General features: G+C 41.7%; 1 long non-coding RNA gene across 1 annotated transcript; it reads left to right on the top strand.

Annotated features, from left to right (window-relative positions):
- Positions 1–13: 13 nt before the first annotated feature.
- Positions 14–13,093, top strand: LOC118519309 (uncharacterized). Its single transcript, XR_013446097.1, has 3 exons — positions 14–196; positions 3,715–4,998; positions 12,284–13,093. It is a non-coding gene; the product is annotated as an uncharacterized LOC118519309 (long non-coding RNA).
- Positions 13,094–13,503: the final 410 nt, after the last annotated feature.

Raw genomic sequence — 13,503 nt, 5'->3', positions numbered from 1 at the left:
CCTCCCTCCCTCTTCTCTCTCCCTCTCTCTCTCCCTCCTCTCTCTCCCTCTCTCTCTCCTCTGACTCGCTTTTACACACACTCATAGGAACCTGACAGAACAGAATCTGTCTTCTTCCTGAAAAGATCTCCAGTTCCTTCCTTTATCCTGTGTGGCTGGCTCCAGCTCTTGAGAGAAAACTGAGAGGCTCAAAAAGGTATTTGTATCTGTGTATGTGTGTGTGTGTGTGTGTGTGTGTGTGAGAGAGAGAGAGAGAGAGAGAGAGAGAGAATGTGTTTGTGTGAGTACGTGTGTGTGAATGTGTATGAGTGTGTGAACGTATATGAGTGAGTTTGTGTGAATGTGAGTGAATGTGTATGAGTGAGTGTGTGAGTGAACGTGTGTGTGACTGTACTGAGTGTGTGTGTGTGTGTGTGTGTGTGTGTGTGTGTGGAGGGTGGAGAGGGACAAAGTCTAATCTCTCTTTAGTCTCCCTTGCCAGATGGCTATAGTTTTCTGCTCTTCTTCAGGACACTGGCAAAAAGACACCAGTGAAACAGAAGCAACCAACTAAGAAGGCAATTCTAACATCTATACTAGGAAAGAAAAAAGGTCCAAATCCCAAAGCCTCAGTCAGCCTGAAAACAGCAACAGATCTTCCTGTGAACAGAGCTGTTGGCCAGGAATGTGAGGGAGCCCCAAGTCCTGCAGTTGCCTAGTGGTTCTTCTTTGCTTAAAAGCAATACTTGTTCTGTTTACCAACTCAGAGTGTGCGACCAGTCCAGCCCAGTGAGGGTCCATCACGGCAGGAAAGCCTGCACCCCTTGGGTAGAGAAAGCCCTAGGTCTGTATACACGTCTACACCTCGAGATTGTGGAGAAATGCAGCACCAGATCTAAGCTGAGCTGAATAATAAGACAGTTCCTCCCCCCCACGAAAATGACAACCGATACTGAATAGGGAGAGAGATGTCTGGGTGTGAAAAATAGATTTTACGGAGAACCTTTTCTGTGGTAGGCACAGTGCTAAGCATAAGCATCATCTCAAGCGCTCCCACAAACCTGTAGGGGTCACACTGTTGTACTCATTTTACAAATGAGAAAACTGAGGCTCAGAGAATTTCTACACCTTGCCAAGATTATCCAGCTCTTTTTCACTCCTTACTGCTACTACCATGAATAGTTCACGTTTATTGAGCACTAGGTGTCAGGGACTCTTCCAGTAATGTGTTAATTCCCTTCAATCATCTTTATATCTTGTATAGTTGGGTACTAGGATTATCCCCATTTTACAGACAAGGAAACTGCCCAGAGAGGTTAAGTAACGTAGAAAGTGATAAGGGAAGAATCTGAGATCTTACCCACTATATCTTACTGCTTCTCCCTAATATATTCTAGTGCCTTTGGTATTTCAAATACAACATTCATGGAGAAACTCAACTTGAGGCGTTCTGAAAAGAGCATTAGCCTCAGAGTGAGATTTTAGCTGTAATCTTTCCTTTCTGTCCAAGCCAGCTGTGCACTTTGGGACCAATACTTAGCATCTCTGGTCCTCCTTCACATCTGGGAAATGAGGGTTGCTATGAGGCTTCAAGGAGATTATGCCTTCCGAAGTGCTGTGTTAGCTGTCCAACAGTGTACCCCAGAGAGCCACCCCCCAGTCTGACCAAGGTAGCAAACGCATGTCCTCTCCACGCTCTGATACCGCTGCTTTGGCACGTTTGGGGGAACACTTCTTTGAATCTCGCTGGAATTCTCCCCGCTCCATTTTCTCTCCAGTTTCTCTATTTTAACACTTTCGAATGTCAGTCTTGCCAGGCCTGGCATTAGTGAGAGGCTGTGGTCGAGAATGTGGGTGCAAATATATGAGATGAGAGAATATGTTTGAACTCAGGCCCTGTTTTAGCAAAGTGTTGCTTTCTGTTTCAGGCAGAGCAAAAAAAACCAAAGCCATTTAAAAGCCCCATTAAGAAGCTTCACAGGCTCCTCAGACATCAAATAACTCTCACAAAACAACATTTTAATGATTTAAGTGTAATGAATCAGAAACACATGGACTACATTTCTCTTGGAATACCCAAGGGTTTCAAAACCGAAGGAGAAAGAACTTGGCTCAAAGCACAGTGTGCCGTGCAGAGGGCTCTGCCCGTTACAGGCACCCCCTCTGTTCACGAGGCCGCGGAGCTGGCCCTCTCCTAATTTAGGGCACATACAGGAATATGCAGTCATTTGTTCTGGGCACAGAGGGAAGAGCTTGGGAGCGAAAGCCATCAGCTTCTCCTCGTAAAGTGTCATAGAGCCATCGAGCTTCCCAGAATAATTTCCTGGCCATATTTTTTCAAGGCTGCCAATGTTCAATGGGAGACATTTGAAATACGTTCTAAGCCAAAGTTCTGCCAATAGACAGCAGCTCTGATATGTGCTTCCCTGGGAGTTAGCCAAGGCTCAGATGGAATCTGCATGAAACAGGAACTATATGGCTCAGTGAATGATCTGGGTGAGATGCAGGGCAGTTTCCCATTGGACTAGAAGACATTGGTGATATTGTCCTGACCTTTTGATAAAGACTCTCTGAAGTATCATTAATAGATCATGGGATGTAAGAGGAATGCAAGGGACATTGGTTTGGAAGTAGGCTCAGTGTCAGTAGGCTGACTTGTATGTGACCTTGGGCAAGTCATCTACTTTCTTGGTTGGAGGGAGGGGGAGGAGGGGCATCCACCTGCTCTGCTGTACAATGAGGGGATTGGACCCCGTTGAGGGAGCACATATAAATGTTGGTGCGAGAACTGGGGAATGATATTGCAGTGAAGGCAGTCATGTGGGTTACTCTCATGACCTGTGAAAAGAGTGGAGCCCAGAGCATCCCTCTCATCTTGACACTTGCTTTATCATAGCAGCATGACGTGGCTCAGGATTCCATCATAGGTATTCAGGAAAATAACTATTAAGAAGATGCAACTATTAAGATGCAACTATTAAGAAGATGCAAGTTTGACAGAAAAAGTTGCAACTAAGAAGATGCAACTATTAAGAAGATGCAAGTTTGACAGAAAAAGTTAAAATAAGCACACAATGAACTAACAATATGTCACTTAGAATCATAAAATGTAGAACGACAGATGTGGACCCAATACCCCCAGGTTATAGTCAGGGACAGGGTCAGGAACATAGTACTAAGAGAGTGCATGTTACAGAATTCCTACCACTAGAACCGGGCTTGGTTTACATGTTCTACCGAAGTATTTATTATATGCAACTCCTGAGCTGAGACTTTCTGGAATCCCATGAATGTGTTAGGAAATGTAAAGTATCTGGGCATGGGATTTTGTTGGCAAAGCCAGAAATCCAGGCTTCCTATAGAATATCTAAGAAACTGATAAATAGCCCCAAAGATGGCACCTTAGAATTAAATTTTGGGTTCTACAACACATTGACTATGCTGAGAGCCATTGCTTTGGAGCCTGGATATCACATTATCAGAATAGTACAGGGGATTTAAAAAATACCAATCCCTAAACTTCATCCCAGAAAATTCAAAGTCAGCAAATTTGGGGTGGGGCTCCTGAATCTCTAATTTTAAAAGCTCTCATAGCACGATTTTGCCAATTTGGGCGCACAGAACATAATGGTGCATTTTATAATTGGCGGCATTTTAGGTTTGATGCAATATCCTTAGCATGTGTCAGATACTTCCATATACATTATTACATGTAATATTCATATATTTTTACAGATGAAGACATGGAGGTTCAGAGAGACTATGCCAGCAAGAGGACAATTGATGTGGAGAGCCCAGGCCTCCTGACCCCCGATCCAGGACTCTTTCCCCTCATCTGCAGGCTCCTGACCCTGCCTGTGGACTTTGAACATCCATGAGCCATGCTATCTTGTGTCTAAAAGATTGCAGGGAAGGAAAAATAATTTCTATTAAAAAAATAAACTATTTGGTTCTGTTATGGGCTGAATTGTGTCCTTCCAAAATTCATATGTTGAAGCCCTAACCCCCAGTACCTCAGAATGTGACGATTTGGAGATAGGGTCTTTGAGAGGTGATTAAGCTAAAATGGGGCCATTAGGGTGGACCCTGATTTGATGTAATTGGTGTCCTTATAATAAGAGATTAGGACACAGACAACACAGAGGAAAAGACCACGGGAGGACACAGTGAGATAGTGGCTATCTGCAAGCCAAGGAGATGCCTCAAAAGAATACCTTGACCTTGAACTTTATTTATTTATTTATTTATTTTTCAAGGTTTTATTTATTTATTATTTGACAGAGAGAGAGAGACAGTGAGAGAGGGAACACAAGCAGAGGGAGTGGGAGAGGGAGAAGCAGGCTTCCCCCTGAGGAGGGAGTCTGACGTGGGGCTCGATCCCAGGACCCTGGGATCATGACCTGAGCCGAAGGCAGACGCCTAACGACTGAGCCACCCAGGCCCCCTGATCTTGAACTTTAAAACACCTGCCAACACCTTGATTTTGAAGTGCTAGTCTCCAAAACTATAAGAAAATACATTTCTGCTGTTTAAGCTACCATCTGTGGAACTTCGCCATGGCAGTCCTAACAGACTAATAAGCTCTCTTATACAAGGTTCTCGAAAAGCATGAAACACATGCCACCGGGGGCATCAGGCTGATTTCAGGTGCCACACACATGGAATTAAAAAACACTGGGTCAGTTAATATTCTGTTTGGTGCATAATTAGAGAAACCTTGACTAATGCACAAATAGAATTTATTTTCCTCACATAGCAAGAAGTGAGGAGGTACATAGGTCTGGGGCAGCTGATTGACATTGCTGTCTTTCTTTCTGCTCTGCCAGCCTTAGGATATGGGCTTTCATCCTCATGCCTGCCACCTCATGGTCACAAAAAGGCTGCTGTAACTCCAGATGTCATGTCCACATTCAAAACAGAAAAAAAGGAGAAAGAGGAAAAGGGGACTGGGAGACTTCTCCTTACGTCTCACAGACCAGAGCTGAGTCACGTGGCCACCACTAACTGCAAAGGAGACTGGTAAGTTTGGTTCTTACTTTTACAGCTTATAGAGCAGAGCCAGACAGCAAGGAAGACAGGGATTAGAAATGGAAATTGCATGAGTCAACCTTCAATATCTGTCACCACCATATGCCAAGAAAGTCCTGCCTTTTTCATTTCTTTCATTCCGGATATTATTGAGAAGAAAATCTCAAGGTGATGCCAATATGCCGTTGATATTCATTTCCCTTTTAACAAGGAAAGGCAGGTCTCAAATTCAGTCTTGCAGAGACAATATTATTCTGCTAGGATTTAACAATTTTTATTCATTATATTTATTTTTATGTTTAGAGTAGCAGCATACTTTCAAATATATGGATTTCAGTCAAAAAAACAAGAAACAAATCCAGAGTAGATCAGACTTGTACCTCTGAAACAAATAATACATTATATGTTAAAGAAAAAAAAAAAAAGAGAGTAGGAGGGAAAAATGAAGGGGGGGAAATTGGAGGGAGAGATGAACCATGAGAGACTAGGCACTCTGAGAAACAAACTGAGGGTTTGAGAGGGGAGGGGGGTGGGGTGATGGGCTAGCCCGCTGACGGGTATTAAGGAGGGCATGTATTGCATGGAACACCGGGTGTTATACGCAAACAATGAATAATGGAACACTACATCAAAAACTAATGATGTAATGTATGGTGACTAAAATAACATAATAAAATAAAATTTAAAAAATAAACACAAATATGAAACAAATAATAATAATATAGATGGTATTCATGCATACAAAAAAATTATAAAGGCAAGTGACTAAATATTGGAATCCTTGTGGTGGACACGGTAGAAATAGCCCAGCGCCGTGGAATAGCCTATGAGTCAGGATGCTGGGGATGGAGGTCACATTCTGCCCCAGCCTCCTGTGAAGCCTTGTTTCCAAGAAGAATGTTTCATCCTGAAAACAACCGACAAAGGCCATGCATTATTATCTATATTTTACATATATGATTAATAATAATATTGAGATGAGGTAATTGAGTCCTAGAGGAGAGAAATGTATTGCCCAGGGTCACATTGAAACTAGATGGTGGGCTGAGACCATGAATCAGAGTTCCCTACTCCCATGTTCTTTTCTGTTAGGTTGTAGGCCACTCTATTTGAGACTGAGTACTTTGAAAAGAAACTGGCTGGTTTTTCTGAAAGCCCCAAATGACCTTTGGCTGGCCAACACAGCTGGCTCTCCACCACACAATTTTATTGAACAAAGAGGTATGCTGAGGTGTTTTGACCTCTCTTGAAGATCAAAATCTTCATGCTTCCTCAGCTGCCAGTAGGCTTATCGCTTCTAGAATCTACTTTGGTCTCTGGATAAGAGAGGATTCCTCTCCCCTTTTCCCACGTCTCAACCTACCCTGATTCCCACCTTCTTCCTTATTCTTTAGGACAGAGTCTAAGTTTATTAGTGAGCATTGGAAGTGAATCAACTGGCCATACACATCAGCTTCTCTTGCTTTCTGCCTTATTTCATACAGTCAAAAAAACAACTGGGAACTAGCCTTCTTTAGGTCTTCTGGCTCTCTCTTTGCTCTTCTTTCTCCATGTATCTGGCCAAAGGGTGATAGGGGGAGGATATTAGGATTTAAGCTCTGACAGAAAGTGGGCATGCTTTTTTTAAACTTCTGACCAAAGGAAGCCCTGTCATCGAGCCCAGCTTTACAGGAGAGCCCCAGTCTGTGGAACCAGGTACTAGCCTAGCTGGTAACACAGGGTACCTGGTTTTCTGTTTGGTTATTTCTCCTCAAGGTAATCTTGCAGGAGGAGGTGTGATGTGTAAGGAATGATCCTGGAGTTCTTAAGTACTTGAGACATATACCATCTGTTTGGGTTGAATTGTGTCCTTCCCAAATTCATATGTTGATGTCCTAATCCCTAATATCTCAGAATATGATTACAAGGGCCTTCAAAAGGTAATTAAATTTAAAAAGGTGCTGTTTAGGTGGGCCTTAATCCAATATGACTGGAGTCCCTATAAGAAGAGGAGATTAGGACACAGATGACACAGACAGAGGGACAACCACACGAGGACACAACAATATAGCCATCTACGAGCCAAGGAGAGAGGTCTCAAAAGAACCCAAACCTGCCAACACTTTGATCTTAGACTTCTAGGCTCCAGGACTGCGCGAAAATAAATTTCGGCTGTGTAGGTGACCCAGTCTGTGGTATTTTGTTATGGCAGTCCTAGGAAACTAACACACCTTCCATACCTCCCTTACCTTTGCTCACCTAAATCCATTTTATATCAACTATAGTTGCTATTCACTCATATTATGTCTCCCCTCTCCCAGAGGTTCCCCAGATGCTAAGGCCACAGGGACCAAGCAGAACCAACCACAGGACAGCATTGGTTAGGCTATAAGAAGCAAATGGACAGTTGGGGTAAGACCGTGGGGTGAGGGGGTAGACTCAGATCATGGAGGAGTCAGGTCCTTACTTCCCTAACTTCCTACTGCTATTTCATGACTATTACTTTTCCACTCTCTTTCCAAATTCCCCTACCCTTCTATCACTCTGGCAAACTCTACTCATCCCTGCTACTGCCACCTTCCAACCTCTTGGTCCTATCCTATGTTCCTTTCTTTAAGAACTTAGGCATGTGGCTCCATTGCTTACCTTTCCTTCCCAGTTCCTCCTGATGTCCTGAGGGACACTAGGCTCTCATCCTTTGAGCTCCTCATCTTCAGTGATGACTTCTTCCACTTTACCCTAGCCATCTATGATACCCATAGCCACATCCACCTCTGAAAGCTGCATCTCATAACACCCATTCTCTAACCACCATCTCCTATCTTTTTAGGTCTTTTACTCCTTCAATAACCCTATAGACTCCAATAACCCTAGACTTCAATCTCATCAAGACATCCAGTCCTTTGACACCACCCCATTTTAAGTCTATCAGATCCTCTTGCCTTTACATCTTTTCTGAATCCCACAACCAATCACCAGCACTCCTTTGCAGACTATTCTTTCTCTACCTGCTTTCTCAGCTCTCTTCTTGCTTCAGAGGAATCATTCTTTATCTTTCTAGTGAATCATTGAGAATCTAATGGAAGCTAGATCCTTTGTCTGGAATACCCCCAATAAAGCCACACAGTCCACTCCTTCAGCTCCTTCAACTCTTTCTAAAAGTGTCGCTTTTTCAGTGAGGTCCTTCCTGACCACTCTATTCTACTACTTCTATTCTTACCCACACTCACAATCCCTATATCCAGTTTCAGTTTTTTTTTTTTTTTCATGGCACTAACCAGCAGCTAAGATACCATTTATTTTTAATTATTTATTTGTTTGTTGCTCACTTCCCATCCCATTAGAATAACACAATCTCAAAGTGGACAAATGGTTTTTTTATTTTTTGTTTAGTGCTCTATTTCCAGTACCAGGCCAGTGCCTTTGACTTGCACATAGTAGGACCTTAATAAACCTTTGTGGATGGGCTTTCTTCAGAGAAAAATTTAAATATGCACATATTCTTAAAACTTAGTATATAATTTCTGGGGCCTGATGGCCTTTCTGAGGCTGCGAAGTTCAGAAGCTCAGTGTTAACCATTCTTCCTGAATATTTCTCATGCATTCTACCACCACAGTTTAAATGGTGTCGTATACTGATTACTTACAAATCTACTTCTTTATCCTACATGTCTCCTCACAGTTCCTCACTCACCAATCAAACGTCTATTCCCACCTCCATTTGAAGTGTCCATTGGACAGAGGTTGCTATCTTTCCATTCCCAACTTGCTCATTTTCCTGCACCAACTATGTCCATGAACCACCAACAGCTCAGAAACTCAAGCCAGATATTTCAGTGTCATCCTTGATTTATATTTTTCCTTTCTCCTCATATGCCATCAATCAGTAAGTTCCATTGTTTACATGTAAGTATCTTTCAAATCCAACATCATGCACAGCTTCCATTCCCCACTGCCCCTGTATTACTGGAAGATTATATCAACAACCTCCTAATTGGTTTTTCTGTCTATAGTACCATTCTTACAAAAATACAAGTCTTATTCATTCTCTCCCTTTGTCAAACCTTTTCCTAAAGGTCCTCCTTTGCTTAAAGAGTAAAATAAAAATGTCTTAAAATAGCATTTGAACCCTGAAGCCTCATGTTGACATGAGGTGCCAGGAGATTGAAGTAGCGTGCAGTATTGAGCAAACATGTGGAGGGCAGCTGCCTTGGAAAGTCAGCTGGGCCCACAGCACACTTGGCATGAGTGAGAAAAAAACTGTTGTATGAAGGCACTGAGCTTTTGGCATTGTTTGTTCCTGTAGATAATCTGGCCTATCCCGACACGATACTCTTAAATGGGATTGCTCTTTCACTTCTGTATTCTTTCCCACGCTTAGGCACACACACTTTAATGTCTAGAACTGGTACCAAACTAGTTGCTTATTCCAGATTTCATCATGCTCTTTCATTCCTGCATGCACTTACATAGTTGGTTCTCTTGGTCTCTAGTGCTATTCCCTTTCTCATTTGCTTGTAGAACTTCCTCTAATTTATCCTTTGAAATCTTGCTTAAATGTCATTTTTCTGGAAAATCTTCTCTGATCACCCAACAGAGAAGTAAATATTACCTTTGTTCCTTACACGTGTTTTAAATTATTGCATGTGTCAGATTACTACTTATGTCCCTCTTTCACTATAATAATTCAAGGCCTGAATAATATTCTCTGTACCTTGGGATCAATAGTGCTTTTTGAATATATAGATGTTCAAATAATCTTTAAAAAGGCATCAAGCTAGGTAAACACACAACTGAATTTATAATTACAAATTGTGATGAGTACTATGTAGGAAGAGGACAGAATTCTTTGGGAGAGACCAATAGAAGGGCTAATTTATACAAAGTGGTCAGCAAAGTCATGGTGCTATGGCAGCTAAACAGAATGGATGCAAGTTAGCTAATAAAGGGTTGGTGATTCAAAATGATGGACTATATTTCCTGGACTTCAAGACACATGGAAATTCCCCATTTCTGTACCCAATCCATAAAAATAATAAGAAAGACTAGAAATGAGATAAATAAAGGAACAGCTGCACTTAAAATCAAGACAAGGAATTATCTGTAAATGAGAAAATAGGAAGGCCTGTACAAGGAGGTCTGTAGATGAGAGGTTGTAGCAGTGAGCTGAGGAAATCATCCTGACAGAGAACGCATCCTGTGGGAACCCATCCTGACCATGTGGGAAGCCATCAAGATCCCATGGGGAAGCTGGAAGCTGACAAGACTGCAGCATGAAGTCACTTGGAAAGAAATAGAAACCGCCACCACAGAAAGGTTGCCAAACAAGGATCAACAAATATTTTTTTTTTAAGATTGTATCTGGAAAAGGGATAATAAATTCAATAAGAGAATTTCATGTAAGGAAATAGAGTTAACAGAAACATAAGAACAGGATTTTAAAATAACCTATCTCCAGAGAGCTAAAAGAGGGTGTATCATCTATGAAACAAGAAGAAGAGAAAGATCTGAAATAAGAACAAATTGAAATACAAAAAGAAGCCATTGGATAATTAGTGAAATTAAAACAATACTTTTGCATTTACTAAATGTAATTATGTTAAGTATAATTATTGAAATTAAAATGCAGTCATTAGTATGATAGCTGAATGGTCACAAATGAAGAATTAATTAATGATCTGAAAAATCAAGCTGAGGAATTTCCCCAGATAAAGAGATCAGAAGTATGAAAGAATAAAGGGAGCATAGATTCAGAAGATCCTACATGCGTCTAGTAGAATTTTCATTAAAAATAGAATAAAGAGAGGGAAAGGAAGAAATTTTGAAGAAATATTGGTCTCAGTTTTCCCAGAATCGAGAAAATCATAAATTCTCAGACTGAAAAGATCTTCCAGTCCTCACATGGGATATATGCATAAAATTATATATAGATTCCATGTAGTGAAATTTCAGCATATCAAGGATAACGTTAAAATTTTAAAAATTACCAGAGAAGGAACAAAAACTAGATTAATATCCAGATTTTCTGCCAACCACCTGGAAACAAGAGGGAAATAAAAAATATCTTAATGTGCAAAAGAAAAATACTTTTAAGCCTGTCATTCTACGCTAGCCAGAGGATTATGTCACTCAGCTGAAATAAAGACACACTCAGGCTCTGAGAGCTTATCATGTGCAGGCCCTTTCAGAAAGAATGGAGGATGTTGGAGACAGTGTTGGTGAAAGTGGGGAATGGGTCCACTGACACAATGCTTATAGAAATGGACAGGGTCCTGGCCACTGGGAGGGCAAGCCGGGGCTATTAGTAAAATAAAAATGTGCAAATCTTACAAATTGAGAATCTTACTTCAAGATATCTGTCTTAGAGAAACGCTCACATGGGCAAGCCTGTTCCTTGTAGCATTGGTTGTCAAAGTGAAAAGTGGGCCTCAGTCAAATAGTGACTAAATGTAATGTAGTCATTCTATGGAATGTGGAGCCCCAGTAAGAGAAAATGGGAAAAATCTATGTATAGCAACAGGGATTTATCTCCAAGACTTATCACTGAGTGAAAAGGGAAGGTTGAAAAATGATACGTATGTTAGGATACCATCTATTGAGTGAAAAAACAATAGGTTCACCAAATAATACATATTTTGTACATATCATAGACATTTTGTATGTATTTTCCATATGTCATAGAAGTAAGTGTGGAAGGAGATAGATCAAACATAACCAGTTACTTGTGTGGAGGAAGTGTTCAAGAGAGGCTTCGTTCCTATTTATAATAATGCAGAGCTTTTAGGGGTGCCTGGGTGGCTCAACTGGTTAAGCATCTGCCTTTGGCTCAGGTCATGATCCCAATGGAGCCCCGCATTGGGCACTGGACTCACTGCTCAACGGGAGTTTGCTTCTTCCTCTGCCCTCCCCCATCACTCGTGCTCTCTCTCACTCAAATAAATAAGTAAAAATCTTTAAAAAAAAAACAAAAACAAAGACTTTAGTGCCTGGTCAGGGGTGCTTAGGCAGGGGAGTGGCATGATCCAATTTATAGTGATAAAAAAATCCCTCTGGGTATTGTGAGGAAAATGAATTTGGAGGAGGGGAGGCAGAGAGACTAGGTAGTAGGCTGTCCTGGTAGTTAGGACCAGGACTCATTCATCCATTTGGCAGTGTGGGCCAGAGCCTGGGGCCCATGAAAATGTTTTAATTAAAAAAAAAAAAACAAAAAACGAATATACAATAGTAAACTTAGCCTGGCTTATATTTGCCTTTATACCAATGCAGTGCTAAAATATAATTTTTATTTATTTTTTAGATGGATGAAGGAGCTCATAAAGGCAAAAGTACCTAGAACACACAAAAGTCATAAAGCAGCCCTGATTAGGAGAGAGAATGCTTGGATGGATCAGCATGGAGCCAAGTGGACAAAGGCAAACTGTGTTTTATAACAAGAAGAGCCTGAATCTTGCCCTAAATTGAGAGTGAGGAATGAGGGAGGGGAGAAAGCAAAGATAAGTCCCAGAATGCTGACTTCAGGGGGTGCTGGGGCCACTTACTGGGACAGGGAAGAGGGGAGGAAGGTCACGAGGTCATGATCACGAGCCCTGCCTGCCAGGCCAGCTGTGGTAAAGTCATCACTGATCCAGGATCTTGAAAGGGTTGAGGACTGACACTGAATCTTTATGCTTCAGGAAGACAAAAAGGATTTCCTCACGAAGACTGACATGATCAGACAGTGTTTTAGAAAATGTGTGTTTGGTGAGCATAGGGGACATGGAAGATAAACCAGGAGCTAACAATACCTAAGTAGCCAGGCCCCCCAATTCTCCTGCCACTCCCAGGCTCAGGAAAATGTAAAGAAATGAAAGCAGTTTGGAAAAGAGCTGGAAAGACCTCCCAGCTAGACCCAGCCCAGAGCACAGCTTGGCCAAAGCTCAGGCTCATGCGGAGCACATGGGCCTTGCGGCTGGCTGCATTCACTGGCCAAACCACAGGGCAAATTTAAACACTTCAGTTGTCACAACACAGCAGACCTGAATGACAACAGCTTTCTTAAAAGTAGGACTTTAAAAACAAAAACACTTCTTCACAAAAAAAAAAAACCAAAAAACAAAACAAAACAAAATCTCAGGAAAACTGGCTCTCTCTCAGGCAGTTATTTTAAAAGGTTGGGCCTCAAAATATTTTCAGCCCCAGCCCACATGGAAGGGGCACAAAGCTGTGTGGACCTTCTTTTGTCTTCACCATATCTGACCGAGAAAAAGGGTGACTCTTCTGAAGACAAGCCAGTAGACCCTGAGTGTTGAGCACCTAACACCTGATGCTCACCACTGCATTGTTAGCACAGTAGGGGTATTTGGGTAAGCCATGATAGCTCCTTGGGCCTGAGTTGTTTTGGATTTTGTTCCCATAAGTGGAAATAATGATAACACTTTCCTTACATACTGTTTCGAAGACGTAGTTCTTCTTCTTCTCCTTCTCCTCCTCCTCCTCCTCCTCCTCCTTCTTCTTCTTCAAGATTTATTTATTTATTTG

Source organism: Halichoerus grypus, chromosome 1 (genome assembly GCF_964656455.1).
Source record: "Halichoerus grypus chromosome 1, mHalGry1.hap1.1, whole genome shotgun sequence".
In the NCBI taxonomy this organism is placed as follows: Eukaryota; Metazoa; Chordata; class Mammalia; order Carnivora; family Phocidae; genus Halichoerus; species Halichoerus grypus.
Note: the sequence above shows the minus strand (reverse complement) of the source record. Positions and strands in the feature narration are given on the sequence as shown.